The sequence below is a fragment of the Bos indicus x Bos taurus genome, chromosome 18 (genome assembly GCF_003369695.1).
Source record: "Bos indicus x Bos taurus breed Angus x Brahman F1 hybrid chromosome 18, Bos_hybrid_MaternalHap_v2.0, whole genome shotgun sequence".
Lineage (NCBI taxonomy): Eukaryota > Metazoa > Chordata > Mammalia > Artiodactyla > Bovidae > Bos > Bos indicus x Bos taurus.
The window spans coordinates 26198162-26215267 of NC_040093.1; the positions used below are offsets into that span (position 1 = coordinate 26198162).

Below are 17106 nucleotides of genomic sequence, written 5' to 3' on the forward strand. Positions count from 1 at the left end.
AGCATGCAATGCACCACCAGCCAGAAAGCAACTGAATCCCAGGGTGAGAAAATCAGAAGTCTGATGAGTTCGATCATGATGAAACGATCCCAGAACAAAATACTGCCCACAATGATTCAAAAAAGGTAGCCTCTTTCCCATCCAAATGGAGACCGGGAACACCACTGTGTCATCGCAGAGAGACAATGAAGGCGCACAGGCCACATTCCACCGGAAAATCAAGAGGAGAGTCACACAGGCCTTCAGAGGCCATCAACAGCAAGTCACGGCTCCATAACACAAACAAATCAGGAAGAAAGGGAATGGTTTGAAAAAAGACGCAGCCTCCCAATCCCAGGTGAGATGATGTGTCCAGCGGGCAAGTGTTGGAAGAGGAAAGGGAGCAGTGAAGGAGGCAAGAGTTCCCTGCATCTGGCCACTCGACGCACCCCTGACAGACGAAGCCAAACCACGCAGGACCTAATGAAGGCCATGGGCCACGAGGCTGCGCTGGTGCACAGCCAGCCAATCGGGAAGGAGAAAGAGCAGACGCTCCTCGAGAAATTGAAAATGGATAACCAGAAAATCCAAGACCTGGAGAAAAAAAATTAGAGAAACAAAAAAGATCCTCTAAAATTTACATTTGCCATCTAAATAGGAAAGCCACAAACTCCTGTTCTGGGCACAGGATGTTAAAAGAGCTCTTGCCACAGAGGAGGTGGGAACTGCCAATTTGAGACATGTTTTAGGACAAACACAACAAGAAAAAGAGAGACTCTCCAACAAGCTGTCTCTTCAAGAAGTTCCAAGATGTAAGCAGTCCGCCAGAAACTTCCTGGAAGATGCCTGCGATGACCAGAGGTTCCTGTGATCTGTCCAACCATCAAAACGGGTGAAATCTGGCTCCCCAGGCCAATGGGGGTGGGGGCTCTCTCCCTGCTGAAGGACCCCGGGCTGGACTGGAAGCCCCAACAACCACTCCCAGGGGTCACCTGAGGCCTCTAGTGTGGCACCCACCTCCTGGCTGTTTAGCTGGGTCCCTCCACATATGCAACAAACCCTCCTCTTCTAGGGAGCTGGATGCCACAGGCTGCCTGTCATTTCCACAATTTCCATGGTCACACCGAGACAAAGACACCCACGCCACCAGGAAGACCCCCTGCACCCCCTTGCATCCTCCCACCTATGGTTCCCCTCAGACCTACTGAGAAAATACAACCTGTGCTCTACCCTGCCCCCCACCTAGTAAGAACTTCCTTTGGCCCAAGAGAGTCTACGCAGACGACAATCTGAGGTTTGGGTTTCAAACAACTATCTGACCCCTGTAAAGACCACCGGCTGAACTGTTTCTTCCCACCACCAACAATGAGACAGCCCATGAGCCCCTCCTAGCCCTTCACTGGAGGAGGGCAGCCTGAACTGGGGTCCCGGCCTGCAGAGGAAGCCCCTATACCTTGTCCTGGGCTCCTCCAAGGTCTCTTCTGGTCACATAGCTGTGCTCTGCTGAAACCCTTCACTTCTGCAGATCCGTGTAGAAGAGCCATAGTGTCATAGCCTCAAAAGGGAACCAACTCGATTCCACAAGCATGGCCAGTCCCGGGCCAACCCCATCATCACCTTCCTCAGCCTCCTCCCTGACTCTTCCAAGTGAGAATTCTAAGATGGCCCCCCCACCCGCCCCTGTGGAGCCTGTGCATACTCCAGCATTGGCTCTGCTGTCTACAGAGCAAATCAGAGGGCTCCACACTCTTGTAACTATTCACATCACAATCCTTGGCACAGTCTGACCAGCGTGAAGAGGTGTCATCTGCAATTAACGCCAAGACTGATAGCCCTGGCTTCACGGCTACCTCTCACATGGGAAACCAGAATCTCTGAACCTACACATCAGGGATGATCCGCAACCTCGACTTGGTCTATAACACGCAGCACTCAACATCCCAGAGGCATCTTTAGAGACTCCATGATAACGGCCATATTCGCTCCGCAGAGAACCACCTCCATGCTTTAAAGCACCCAGCAATGTTGCCAGGGCGCACACATCTTTCCCAATGTACCTCCATGTACGTTACATCTGTCGCACCACAGCCGTGACATCACAAGGCGCTAGCTGGAATCCTCATTATCGAACTCACAGGGACAGCTGTGCAGACGACCATCCGGGTACACACAACGGGAAGAGCGACTCAAACGGCCACACTCAACGCTACTGACACGCACCTCCCAGAGCCTGACTTGATGCCAGTTCTTACACCTGGGGTCTTTGTCAAAATCCCCAAATCCCATAGAGTGCAGAAGCGACTCAAGGCAAAAACCGGCACTGTCCTGCACCCGGAGGGGCTCCCTGCTGCACCCTGAGCATTTCCAAAACTTGCTTCTGCTGCCTGGTACCAGACATCACAGTCCCACAATGAGAGAATCGCAGGCTGGCTGACCTACAACTGAAGGACTGCCCAAACCAGGCCTCACATGAGTATTCAAACAAAAAACTTCCAAAGCCTGGAGGAACATTCCTCACTCCTGAGCAGCAACACATCCTGGGGTTTGGAATTCCTGGGGAAGTGCTGGAGTAGCTATACAAAGAATTAAGCAAGAAAAATAAAGCCTGATTTGACTATGAAGGACGAATCATCATTAAAAAAAAAAAGGCCAAAGATCCTCATGGCATTCAGGATGCCCCAGCATGACCGCAAGTGCATGGCGCTTTTACATCACCTCCTAAATAGTGGAGACCTCAAATGCTTCCAATTCCATGTTCCACATCCCTTCCTTGCTGGGCCTTCTCCTTAAAACCCTTCTCCTCTGGTCTCTCCCCTGAATAAGCAACTCCCACTTCTCAAGTTTGTGGTTAAAAAGAAAATGTATTCATCACACCAGGTTATCTCAAGACGTTATTCCCCACAGAATTATTTTAATAGTAAAGGACTTAGGGATTTAGAGCACTACGTATCATGCTCTAATAAAAACCCTTTGGATTTGAGTAAAAAGAAATACAATAAAAACAGAGTTCCAGCTCATGCCGATACCCAACCAGATTTAGGAACCAGTAATTCACATCTAAAAGGGCTAGGGTTTCAAAAGGCTGTGTCCGTCACCTTTGAAAACATTTTTGCCACGCCTTCATTGGACCCTCCAGACGGTGCAGAGGAGACGTGGGCAGAGACCACCAAGGTTCAGAAAAGTAATCTTGCGAGAGCACCTAACAGCCACGTTCTGTGGCTCACTCCACAGAGAATGTTGCAAAGCAGGAGTTCTCAACCAGAGGCAATCCTGGCCCCATCTCTCCTCCCTGAGGATATCTGGCAATGTCTGGAGACATTTTTGATTGTCACAAACTGGAGGGGATGCTACTAGCATCTCATGGGGAGGGCTAGGGACGCTGCTAATCATCCTACAATGCACAGGGCAGCACACTGCCCGCCACGACAAAGAACAATCCCGCCCCAAGTGTCAGGATTTCAGAAGCTAAAAAACTCCCAACCAAAAGTCACTTGAAATCCCCAAGGCATCCACTCTTGAGTCACAACCCCTCTGAGCAGCTTAGTCTGGAGACCGTCTCCCTGGCAGAGGAAACACTGTACCCAAGGACTCCAAGCTTTGCCGTTTTGAAGGGGTGGGGGGCGTCAACAACCCCTGATGGCCATTCGCGACCACTCTCCCTCACCCCACCCTGCAATGCCAGGCACCCAAGGATACTCAGGTCAGATACTCTTTTCAGAGTGTATTCCAAAACTTTTAAAGATACTTCTAAATCAATTAAAAAAAAAAAAAAACAAAACCTGTTCAAAACAAGCTTCAGCACTTATTACCTCATTTAAACTTCCTAGTCATCCTGTCATGCCGGGACTCGGAGTCACTATGTGACAGAGGAGGAGACTGGAGTACACAAAAAGGTTGAGGCAATTTTGCCAAGGCGACACAGCTTGCGAGTGGCAGACCCGCAGGCCGGGGAGCCTTAGGGTTCCGAAGCCACGTGGGAACTCGCGGAAGGATCCCAGCCCACGGCGGGGCTGGGGGGCGCGCCGACCCCAGCCTGGCTTCCACCCAGCTCGCACCTCGGCAGTGGCCGCCCTCCCCTTACGGATAGGTAAAAGCCTCAGAAAGGCCCGACCCGGCCCTCCTGCACCCCCACACTGCGGAGGGCGGCTCTCGGCGCAGACGCGGAGACAAGAACGTGGACGTGAGGACGTTGACAAGACGTGCGGACTTGACGTTGACACGTTGACGTGGACACGCAGCGTGGGGCGTGGGCAGCTCCTCCTCCCACGGGCCGGCGCTGCGTCTGCACAGAGAAGACCCTGTTCGGACCTTCCCCGCGGTGTGGGTCTCCGCAGGTGCCTCTCTGGCTGGCCGCTCCTTTTCCGCTGCAACCACTCCTGCCTGTGGCACCTGTCGGAGCTACTGGTTCACAGAGCAAGTCAGCGCCAAGGCCCATCACTTGTGCATTTAGGGTCCCCCAAACTTGCCTGCTCACTCCATCTGCTAGGACCCTTTCTGTGCTCCTTGGAGGCCAGAAGCCAGCCAAGACCTAGAAATCAATGAGCAGTGGCAAACCCCTGAGGTTTCCTTATTTTTCCTTCATTAAACTTCTTGCTTCCCTCAGTTTGTCTCTGCTTTTGTTTCACAGGAAGAGGTTGCTTGTGGACGAGGCGGGCTAGCGGTCCTGCAGGGGGAAACTTCACTTTCCTCCTCTGGCTGGGAATGATGCAGCACATTCATGCCCCTGGGTTCGTCCTGAGTCCTCACTTCCTGGTGGTCGAGCTTTTAATTTGATCACGGGGTTCCTGCTGAAAACCACCCAGCAGGGCTCCTTTGTATCCAGAGGCCTGTGACAGTCAAGAAATGGCATTTGGGGAAACTGTTCAGAGGCACATTTTTTTCTGCTACTTTACATGTATTCAGATCTAAAATTTGTGTTTCAGAAAACAACAGCCCAACAGATTTAATGGATTTACCCCTTTGACCTGTGTGCACCAGATCAGTTTTTTAAATTAGTAAACGTTATTCTAAAACTCTCCCACCACCACTGTCCTGCTCTTCCTTTCCGGAATCCACCCCTACTCTGGGACAGTCACTATATGAGTCAACAGAGCATCCTTTCTCTGGATATTTCTTACTGGTATGGGACACTAGTGTAGCCAGAGATCAGCATGTCATACCTGCCCAGTGAGTTCTGACAACTTACAGAAAAGGCATTATACTGCCCATATCTGGACCCTAATGGACTCATTCTAAAACAGCCCCAGCTCCTTTTCTTGACTGGATATCGGATGCCTGCAACTGGGCAAGGGTGGCTTTTTCCATTTCAGGCTGGATGGGATGAACCCTGACATCTGATGGAGGAGAAACAGGCCCAGAGAGAACTGAACATGTCGAGATCACAAAGTCAGTGGCGAGGCAGGGAATAGACCTGAGCTCTTGGCCTGGGCCAAGGTGCATTCATGATCTGGTGACATCATCAGAACCTTCTTCCTCTCCATCCCACAGAGAGTGGGCTCTGTGGACGGGGCCCTCCTTCCCCACTGCATGCCAGCCAGCTACAGGAAGTCGTGGCCTGAGGCTGTGAGCTGCTAAAATTCCGCTTGAGGGCATCCTGCCACTGGAGTCAGCATTTCTGGTCATGAGGGAGAGGACTAGGGCACCCAAGTTAAGATCTAGGTGGAGCCAGAGCGCCATCTGCTGGCTAATTGCTAAGTAACCCAAACCTTAGATCTGCTGCTGCTGCTGCTGCTGCTGCTGCTAAGTCACTTCCGTCGTGTCCGACTCTGTGCGACCCCATAGAGGGCAGCCCACCGGGCTCCCCCTTCCCTGGGATTCTATAGGCAAGAATACTGGAGTGGGTTGCCATTTCCTTCTCCAATGCATGAAAGTGAAAAGTCAAAATGAAGTCGCTCAGTCGTGTCCAACCCTCAGCTACCCCATGGACTGCAGCCTACCAGGCTCCTCCATCCATGGGATTTTCCAGGCAAGAGTACTGGAGTGGGTTGCCATTGCCTTCTCCGAACCTTAGGTCTACCTCTAAGATTTCTTGTGATCCCCACCCAGGAAAGCTGAGGGTTGGATTCAGGGCAGGCCCCTCCTGGAGAGATTTTCCTTTTTTCTCTAGATTACCCTTGGGAGAATCCCCAGGATTCCAACTGATGATAAAATCATATCCATCGTGTACAAGACCCTTTTTCTCTCTTACTGCATCCCTAACCCAGCATCCTCTATTGATGGCTTTATATGACCAGCCACTGGATACAATACTTTGAGGACTGGAAACAACAAGATACTGTTCTTCCCTCCATGGAATTTCTTGAGTGAGGCAGAAAAAGAAACACAGTGAGACAAAGATCTGATGGTAGGCAGTGGGATGGAGGGGGTAGAAAGGAGGACCAAGTACCATGTACATGGATCACAGGGGCTCTAATGACAGACAAGGTGTTTTAGCTGAGTTTTGAGGAGGAAACAGGTAGACACATGTGGGGAGAGGGGAAGGCACCCGTGGGGGGTGGAACAGACATAGCCAATACCCCTTCTCACTAGTCCCATGTCCCAGCTGCTTCCTCTTCCTCCCTCCCTCCATCCTAACTCACCATGGGTCACAGTGGCTGTCCACCTAGAGAAGCCACCCACCTTTCCTGGCTGCAGCTCCCCTCTCCCATCAGGTCCGTCTCCAGTGGGATTCCTGTGACTCTCCCAGCCCCCATACCTTGACCCTGCCCATGAACACTCACAAGCCCATCAACAATCTGGACACTTGAGAATTCAATACGTGGGAAATATTTCTTATGCAGGGGATTCAGCAAAGCCTAAACCATCCTTTGTCCCTAAGAAACAGAATTCATCCCAGGAAAGGAGAAAAAGTATGAAGGTGTCATGCCAAGAAGTGTTTTTGCAGGTTCAGAGGAAGGAGCAAGATCCCTGCAGGCTGTTAACGGTTGTTATACGTCCTCACCCATGGCAGGGTGGGTCCTGAAGGTGCAGGGAAACCCGGTCACCCTGGACAACAGCATTGTTTTCTCTGCTGCTGCTAAGTTGCTTCAGTCGTGTCCGACTCTGTGCCACCCCATAGACTGCAGCCCACCAGGCTCCCCTGTCCCTGGGATTCTCCAGGCAAGAACACTGGAGTGGGTTGCCATTTCCTTCTCCAATGCATGAAAGTGAAAAGTGAAAGTGAAGTCACTCTGTCGTGCCCGACTCTTAGCAACCCCATGGACTGCAGCCTACCAGGCTCCTCAGTCCATGGGATTGTTTTCTCTAGCCTTCTGATATTCCTATCTCATCTGGGGGAAATCAGCTTGAGCTAGAAATCTGTGCTGCCAGCAGAAGGCAGCAGAAGACCACAGTTTGATCAGAAAACAGCTCCTTTGTTACACTGTCTGTCCACGAGGTGGAGCAGCGGTTCTGAACCTTGGCTGCAGATCAGATTCACCCAGGGAGATTTATAGGAACAGTGACGCCAGGATCCCACCCCCAGAAATTCTGATTGTCCCAGGGTGCAATCCTAGCATCACACGTTCTGGTCTCCCAACAAAATCTTTATTTTTGTCTAATGGGGAAAAAATAAAGAAGGAGAAGCAGCAACCTCTCAGACCACTTTTTTCAGCCAGGGTTGAGAACCAGAGTTAAGCCTTTGTAACCCAGTCGTGGTTCACAGACCAGCAGCATCAACGTCACCTGGGAACTTGTTAGAAATGCAGAAACGCAGGACTCATCCCAAATCTCTTGAATCAGAATCTGCATTTTAACCAGATCCCCAAGGGTTTTGTGTGCATATCAGAGTTTGAGGAATGCTGGCCCTAGTAACCAGAAGGGCCCTTAGGGTGGGTGGTCTTAGTCCAGTGCCAAATCTAGTTTAGAAATGCAGAGATTGAAGCAAGAGGGAAAAGTCCATTTTCTCAGCATCACTGGCCATGTACTGGGTGGAATGCCACAGACCTCAAGATACTGACTCCAGGTTAGTACTCTTTTTCCCACAGCACCCAGAACTGGGCTTGGGCATCAGATGGCCATAAATGGTGGTGGGAGTTTGATGGGGTTTTGGAACTTCCCCATAGCTCTTAGTGCAAGGACAGTGGGTATCCCAGAGTTGGCGAAAGTACCATTGGCTCAAGGAACTTCCACCCAAACAACTCAACACACATACATGATATCACCCAAATATAACCTCTCACCTTGAGTGACGCTGTGGGACCATCTCTAAATCTAGGAAAACAGAGAAGAGAAAAACATCAGTGTGGACAAAAGTGTAGCCAGGGAAGGGTTCCTGCAGGCTGGGCTTGTGAGAGGGGTGGGTGAGATTTCAGTGGCTGGTGGAGGGAGAGGCAGGTTTCAGGCAAAAAGGCCAAGATGAATGAAGGGTATTAACAGGTCAGGAAGGGGATTTGGTAAGACCAGGGAACCAAGTTAAGTGTTGGGCAGCTGTGAGAGATAAAGCTGGATTGGGGCAGTGGCTCAGGGCTTCCCTGATAGCTCAGGTGGTAAAGAATCTGCCTGCAATGCAAGAGACCCCAGTTCGATTCCTGTGTTGGGAAGATCCCCTGCAGAAGGAATAGGCTACCCACTCCAGTATTCTTGGGCTTCCCTTGTGGCTCACTGATAAAGAAGCCGCCTGCAATGTGGGAGACCCCTGGGTTAGGAAGATCCCTTGGAGAAGGGAAAGGCTACCCACACCAGTATTCTGGCCTGGAGAATTCCATGGACTGTATAGTCCATGGGGGTCACAAAGAGTCATATATGATAAGTGGCTTTCACTCACTCACTCACTGGGGGAGTGGCTCAGAACATAGACAAGACCCTGAAAGTAGACAGAGGGCTGCTTAGTAAAGCTGATTCAGATCCTGGGCTGGAGGCCACAGGGAGCCATAGAAGGTATTGGAACCAGAGGGAAGTCTGGGCCTTTAAAAGGCCTTCTGGGATGTATTGGACATGGTTCAATGGAGGAAGGGGCTATAGGAACCCTTACCCTGGGAGCTTGCTGAGGGCAAGACTAGAGGCTCATTCATCTCAGGGTCACCAGCATTTTCGTAGAGCCTTGGCATTGAAAGGTCTCCTCTAGCTGACCATATCCATGGGAGGCCAGCCTTCAACACAGTGGCCGTTTAAGACTCAAGGTCTAGATCAGAACAGGAAATGTAAGTCAATGCTCTTGTGACCTTGGGCTTGTTCCATCATAGAGTGGGGACCATAACAGAAATTCCCTCGTAAGGTAAGAATTGCCTGTGATAAGACACATTCTACCCCTGGTGTCTAGCTGGTGCTCCATATCATGACGACTCTATTCTACTTCTTAACCCTTGTTCTTCCCAGGTAAGATAGCACTGCCTTGGTTATCTCTTTGAGTTACTCCTTCAATCTCTTTCCCCTAATTAATGCTAGCATCCGTTGAGTACTACATCCATATCAAAGCACAAGCTCTTTTAAGCCTTCAATAATGCTTTGAGATCAGTTCTATTCATTCCCTGATTTAAAGGTGAGAAAACTCAATGACAGAGTTTTACACGCACCCAATAAGGGTTTGAATTGGGTTAGGATCAAGCATCCCTCTCTTAACCACACTTCCATACAGCCTCCTAATGAGATGGCCCAGGACTCTGTGGCTCCTCCATGACTCTCAAGCTACACATTCTCCCTTAATAACTCCTCCTCTGGCAGTTGTAAGGACCAATCTCAATTTTTTTGTTTTTGGCCTTCATCTTCTTTGATCAACAGACCCACATTTCCAAAGGCCAGTATCTACATGGATGTCTGTCTTCTTCTGAAGCCTAACCAGTCCCAAGTTCCCAGCCCCCCTCCTCTAGCCTGAGCCTGGGTAACTCATGCCTTGTACCTCCCAACTTCATGCTGTCTAGAAGAGTGGCCATGCTGGTCTCCATCCCCAGGGTGGGGTCCTGGAGGACAGACTGTCTCCCGGTGCCTCTCAAAGACCTGAGCACACTCAACACAGGACCTACTGTCTCTCCAACCAGTGTCCCCTCCCTGCTCTCCCATTTTGAATCACAGCACTGTATCCTTCCTTCATCAGGTCCTTTAAGATCTGAAAGTTTTCCTGGACCATCCCTTTCCAGCAGGCTTCTCACTCCCCCAACAGTCTTCTCAACTCAGAACGGGCTCCCAACTGCCTCTTAGATTGTTCCCTTCCCCCACATTCCAGAAGCCCAACTGCTCCCTGCCGTCCTGCAAGCTCAGGCCAAATCCAAGCCCGCTTTCAGTTTTGTCCACACTGTGGCCCCTGTAAGAGTTAGTTCCAATTATGTATCTTACTCAGTGAACCATAAACTCCTTGGGGGCAGGAGCTGTGTCTTTTTAATTTTTGTCCCCTTGACACAGATCACAGTAACTAGCACAGAAAACCACTATAACATATTTGAATAAAAGAATTTGGGGATTCGGTTAAAGCAGAAAGTGTTTTGATTCATAGGGAGCATTTTATTAAAAAAAAAAAAAAAAAACCTAACAACTTGGAAGTTGTATGTATTTATGACACAGAAACTTATAAAACTGCCCACTCCCACAGTCCAGGTCACTCTGACCCTTGCATTGCACACCTGACCTCTTTTTATTCATTTATTTCTGTTTTCACCCACTAATGTGTGTGGACTATTCAAATACTTCTTGAGCTAATGAATCAAAGAGATGTTAATGGTTACCTGATCCAGGAGAATTTACAGCTGAATACTGGAAATACCTAGGAAGTTTGTTAAAAGTACAATCCCCAAGCCCATTCCCAAAATTTACTGAATCAGAATCTCTAAAGGAAGGTCTGAGGGCTTCCACTGTGATTCATTTGTTTTCAAATTTTAACTTTTCCTTTTAAAGTACTTTTCAGACTTACAAAACAGTTTGAAAATAATAAAGTTCCCATATACCCTTTACCCAGCTTCCCCAAATATTGACACTTAACCTGTCATGCAATGATCAAAACCAGGAAATTAATAGATACATAAACTCATCTACAGACTTTATTCAAATTTATGCAGTTGTCCATTGATGTCCTTTTCAAGTTTCAGTAGCCAATCCAGGATCCTATTGGGCACTCTAGACCCCCCTTCCTAACTCCCCTCCCTCCCCCCACGGCCTTGGTCACATCTCCCAACCTCAACCCCAAATCCTCAGATCTCCCAGTCCTTTGTAGGCCTTTCTATAGAGAAGTCTCTAGGTAATCAATCAATAAGCTAAAACTAGTTCTTGTGTATCTGCTGCAGAGGATTTAGAAAATTTCAGAGCAACCTCTGCCACAAAGGTAAAGGAATCATCTCAAGGGAAGAGTAAAGATTCAGGAAAGTGAAGGACAGGGAAACATTCTCTGTTGGTTCTGGGCCGCTGAGCAAGAGGAGTTCAGGACAGGGGGGCTTTGTAGGTGACCAACATCGGATTAGGATGTGTGGGTAGGTGGAAGGAAGGCAGGAGCAGAGGCTGGGAGCGGGGCTGGGAGGTTCCGAGTGGGTGTGCAGGATGGCGCATGGCCTAACTCTTCCAGCTGAGAGACCAAGCTGCAGAGCCCTGAGAACTATTTCCCCAAATGTTGTGAGGTGCCATTCAGGATTGGGCGCAGGGATACTTTGAAAAATGTGTTTAGAGAGATTCCTGGAACAAACCGTGTCCTCTGCTCTACAGCTTCTCAAGGCTGGACGACGGGGCAGGGTGGGGAGGAGGGGAGGCAGGGGCGGGAGGGGAGGCGGGGGGAGGGGAGGGAAGGGAAGGTTGTAGGGAGCTCTGGCCACACACCTCTCATAGCCTCCGAGAACCTGGCCCGCTGGAGGAGCTGCCTGTACCGCAGCCGGTTTCTCCCTGTTCTCGGGGCAGAATTTGTACCAGGCTAGGATGACCCGGAGGGAAAGCCACAAGGTCAAGATTGGGTAGTGGCTGAGAGAGAACAAATGCCAAGCCCTGACTCCCGGCCAAGTGAACTCTTTGTTCACTAAACAGGCGCACTGAGTCTAGGCAGGAGGTGGCAGTAGAGAGGGGCTTAGGGGTGGGGTCCAGAACCTCCTCGACCATCCTTCTGAATGTGGTGTTCCCAGGGGTGGCTCAGATTCTGTCCCTGCATTACAGAACACCCAGTCAAGGGAGAAGACACATAGGGAACAACTGAGAACAACCTGGAACCACAGGATGCAATACAGTCACTTAAGTGCCCTGGGAAATCAGAGCAGCAACAGGGAACCAGTGTGAACGACTGTCCAAGAGATGACCTGAAACCTGCGTTCAGCTGAGCACCAAAGCCCTGAAAGGGGTCAGTGGGGGCAAGGGGCTAGACCCACCAGATACACTGTTCCCTGGTGAAAACAATAATTCCACGAGGGCTGAGAGAGAGAATAAGCCGCCCAGCCCAAGGCAGTAATCGTACCTCGTAATAATTGTTGGATAAACGGGATGGGGTAGTGATTCCTCGGTAATAATGCCTTCTGGGCATCGGCAGCAGAAATTCCCGTGAAGAAATAAGGAAGAAATGCCTTCTGACTTATATGTTCTATGTTATATGTTCTGCCCATCCACTCATTCATCCATCCACCCTGCATTCTTGTAACAATAAGATTTTAAACCCTGCCTAGAGGGAACGCTGCTGCTCTTCCACTCTCCGAAATGCAATGCTCTATATGTAATAATGCAGAGTACATCGTGAGAAACGCTGGACTGGAAGAAACACAAGCTGGAATCAAGATTGCCGGGAGAAATATCAATAACCTCAGATATAAAGATGACACCACCCTTATGGCAGAAAGTGAAGAGGAACTAAAAAGCCTCTTGATGAAAGTCAAAGTGGATAGTGAAAAAGTTGGCTTAAAGCTCAACATTCAGAAAACTAAGATCATGGCATCTGGTCCCATCACTTCCTGGGAAATAGATGGGGAAACAGGGGAAACAGTGTCAGACTTTATTTTTTTGGGCTCCAAAATCACTGCAGATGGTGACTGCAGCCATGAAATTAAAAGACGCTTACTCCTTGGAAGGAAAGTTATGACCAACCTAGATAGCTGTGGTGTTGGAGAAGACTCTTGAGAGTTCCTTGGACTGCAAGGAGATCCAACCAGTCCATTCTGAAAGAGATCAGCCCTGAGATTTCTTTGGAAGGAATGACGTTAAAGCTGAAACTCCAGTACTTTGGCCACCTCATGCGAAGAGTTGACTCATTGGAAAAGACTCTGATGCTGGGAGGGATTCGGGGCAGGAGGAGAAGGGGATGACAGAGGATGAGATGGCTGGATGGCATCACCGACTCGATGGACATGAGTTTGAGTGAACTCCGGGAGTTGGTGATGAACAGGGAGGCCTGGCGTGCTGCGATTCATGGGGTCGCAAAGAGTCGGACACGACTGAGTGACTGATCTGATCTGATCTGATATGTAATAAGGACACAAAATGATTTGAAGGAGAAAGCAGAACCACCAGGTTGAATAAACAAGTAAGATAACAAATCCAAGGCAATCATGGTTTCTCCTCCGTCTTTCCAACTGAATTCACATCCAAGAGTCTTCTGGAATCTTCTCTCCCTTCTCCTAACTCATCCCCACTCCTAAGGCCGGCTCAGGGCCTGGAGAGTTCACGCCCCAAATTCTTCCGAACCCCTCTCTCCTCCTCCCGCCCTCCTGCCCTGGCCCCAGGTCCCTTCCCACCCTTCAGGGATGCCCCTCCCCCCCCGATGCCCATCTGCAGCGGGTGTCGCCCCCTCCAGCTTTCGTCCAGCCGGACACCCTCCGTTTGTCAGCAACACAAGCCCGAGCTCACGCCCCGAGCGCTCCGGCGACAGTGGCCGTCTGGGCGGACGCCCCCAGCGCCGCCCGCCGCTCGCGCCGCCTCCTCCCTGCTCTGCGCATCCCTGCCGCCCGTCCTCCCGCCAAAGCCAGGCGCGTGCTCTCCGGTTTCCCTCGGAGCCTGTGCCAGCGCGGGACCCTCGCGTGTTCTGCCGCGCCTACTCCTGCTCGCTCCGCAGAACCCCACCGGCCGCGCGCACCCTTCCACCCCCGGCGAGCGCGGCTGCACGAGCCCACCTCCTCTCTCGACCCCCTGAGCTCCAGGCAGGCGCGGGACTCCCTCCCGCCGCAACACGGCTCCATTCCCGGAAGAAGAGAGGAGCCGTCCTTCCCCAGCTGTCCCGGGACCCACCGGCGCTCTGCCTGCAAACACCGACTCCTGTGAGGCTGTTAGGCCAAAGGAAGCGGCTGCAGGCACTTTCCCTTTAGCGGTAAAGAAGATGTCCTGTCTGTCAGCCTTCTTAGCGCAGTGGGCAGCGCGTCAGTCTCATAATCTGAAGGTCCTGAGTTCGAGCCTCAGAGAGGGCATAATGTTTTGCTGCCATTCACAGAAAATAATCTGCTTTCCGGGATGGCGTTTACAGAGGCCCCGCGGACTCGGCAGGTAGAGGGATCCTCACATGCTGCCAGAGAACAGAAGTAAATGCTTAGGTCCACAGAGAGCCCATTCAGCCACAGCCACGAGGGCCGATCATTGTCCCATCTTCCTGCGGGGAAATGGATACAGCACTGCTGTGCAATTAAATTCGTCTCGCAACATCTGTGAAAAATCTGTTTCCTATACCACTTCTCGGAGAAGGCGATGGCACCTCACTCCAGTACTCTTGGCTGGAGAATCCCATGGACGGAGGAGCCTAGTAGGCTGCAGTCCATGGGGTCGCTAGGAGTTGGACACGACTGAGCGACCTCACTTTCAGTTTTCACTTTCATGCTTTGGAGAAGGAAATGGCAACCCACTCCAGTGTTCTTGCCTGGAGAATCCCAGGGACGGGGGAGCCTGGTGGGCTGCCGTCTATGGGGTCGCACAGAGTCGGACACGACTGAAGCGACTTAGCAGCAGCAGCAGCAGCAGCAGCATACCACTTCTGACTTCCTTTCCCCCAACTTCCTCTGTGTGCTCCCCTAATGGCTCAGCGGTAAATAATCCGCCTGGAAGGCAGGAGACGCGGGTCCAATCCCTGGGTAGGGAAGATCCCTTGGAGAAGGAAATGGCAACCCACTTCACTATTCTTGCCTGGAGAATCCCATGAACAGAGGAGCCTAACTGGCCCCAGTCCATGGGACTGCAGTCAGACACCACTGAGCAACTAAAACACGACCTCCTCTACGCAGATCAAGGCCGGGTCTCCACATTCTTTTTCTGCTGTCTCCTGAGACTGTATCCTTTCTCCAGTCCAGACCAGTTTCAGTTTCTGGGAAGAACTGGGCTGTCAGTGCAAGTCGTCCACGTGGCCCCGGAAAGCAAGGTGAAGGCTGGCATTGATGACCTAGGAGTGGCCAAACTTTAACTATAGCTTTAGCTAAATCCTTCCATTCTTTTTAGATTTTTTTTAATCCTTCAATTTTTGATTATTCAGTTGACAATAGCTTCCAGTTTCTTTGTGATTTTGCCTCTACTAATTATTTAGACATATATTTCTTAATTTCCAAAACAAGGAAATTTCTTGTCCCAAAAAAGTTTCCTTTTTATTGTTTATTTCTATCTTAATTGCATTATGGTCTTAGAATATATTCTGTAAGAATTAAATACTCTGAACTTTATGGCTCAGTATTTAGTCACATCTGCTGTTTGTCATTATTACATAATTTTATTTAGATTAACATCAAATTAATGTACTGAGTTAATAATAAATTATAAATATAAATAATAAAACTTATTAATATATTATTATACTCTATTATTCCAGTAGTTTTCCTGTATTAACTTGGAAGCTGTACCCTTGTTTAGTATTCTTTTAGTAACTAGCCTTGAAATTACACTACTCTTTGACTTATCGTGACTACTCTTAACTTGGACTTTACCTTCTTTCCACAAAAGAAGAAAAAGTATACAGTTCTCTTATTTTATCTTTTCAAAGTCTTACTCTCCCAATTTACATGCCTTTTTTTTTTTTTTTTCAGTTCTCTTGGGTATACATCTGATTGAATTGCTGAGTCTTATAACTCTACCTTTAGCATTTTAAAAAGCTACCAAACTGTTTTTCAAAGTGGCTGCAATGTGTTCTACTAATACAATCCCAGCAGCAAGTTATGAGGGTTCCAGTTTCTCCATAAACCCGGCAAATTTGTTACTGTCTGTCCTCTTTATTCTAGCCATCCTGCTCATGCAATATTCCTTTGCACTGTGGGTTTGGTTTGTGTTTCTCTGATAATGTTGAGCTTATTCCTGTGCTTATTGCCATCTGTATACCTTCTTTATAGAAACAGCTATTCAAATCTTCTGCCCTTTTTTAAATCGTTTTGTCTTTTGTTGTTGAGTTTTAAGAATTCTTTACATGTTTTGGATATAAATCCAATACCAGAAATATCTTTGCAAAGGTTTTTACCTCTTCTGTAGGCTGTCTTCACTTTGTTAATGGTTTTTCTTGAAGCCAACTCTTTTTTGACAAACATTACCCTTATGACAGAAAGTGAAGAGGAACTAAAAAGCCTCTTGATGAAAGTCAAAGTGGATAGTGAAAAAGTTGGCTTAAAGCTCAACATTCAGAAAACGAAGATCATGGCATCTGGTCCCATCGCTTCCTGGGAAATAGATGGGGAAACAGTGGAAACAGTGTCAGACTTTATTTTTTTGGGCTCCAAAATCACTGCAGATGGTGATTGCAGCCATGAAATTAAAAGACACTTACTCCTTGGAAGGAAAGTTATGACCAACCTAAATAGCATATTCAAAAGCAGAGACATTACTTTGCCAACAAAGGTCCATCTAGTCAAGGCTATGGTTTTTCCAGTAGTCATGAATGGATGTGAGAGTTGGACTGTGAAGAAAGCTGAGGGCCAAAGAATTGATGCTTTTGAACTGTGGTGTTGGAGAAGACTCTTGAGAGTCCCTGGGACTGCAAGGAGATCCAACCAGTCCATTCTAAAGGAGATCAGCCCTGGGTGTTCTTTGAAAGGACAGATACTAAAGCTGAAACTCCAGTACTTTGGCCACCTCATGCAAAGAGTTGACTCATTGGAAAAGACTCTGATGCTGGGAGGGATTGGGGGCAGGAGGAAAAGGGGACGACAGAGAATGAGATGGCTAGATGGCATCACTGACTCGATGGACGTGAGTCTGAGTGAACTTCGGGAGTTGGTGATGGACAGGGAGGCCTGGCGTGCTGCGATTCATGGGGTCGCAAAGAGTCAGACACGACTGAGCGAATGAACTGAACTGAACTGAACT

At 49.2% G+C, this 17106-nt stretch overlaps 1 non-coding gene across 1 annotated transcript; it reads left to right on the plus strand.

Moving 5' to 3' along the window:
- The first annotated feature begins 14173 nt into the window (after positions 1–14173).
- TRNAM-CAU lies at positions 14174–14246 on the plus strand. The gene has a single exon. It is a non-coding gene; the product is annotated as a tRNA-Met (tRNA).
- Positions 14247–17106: the final 2860 nt, after the last annotated feature.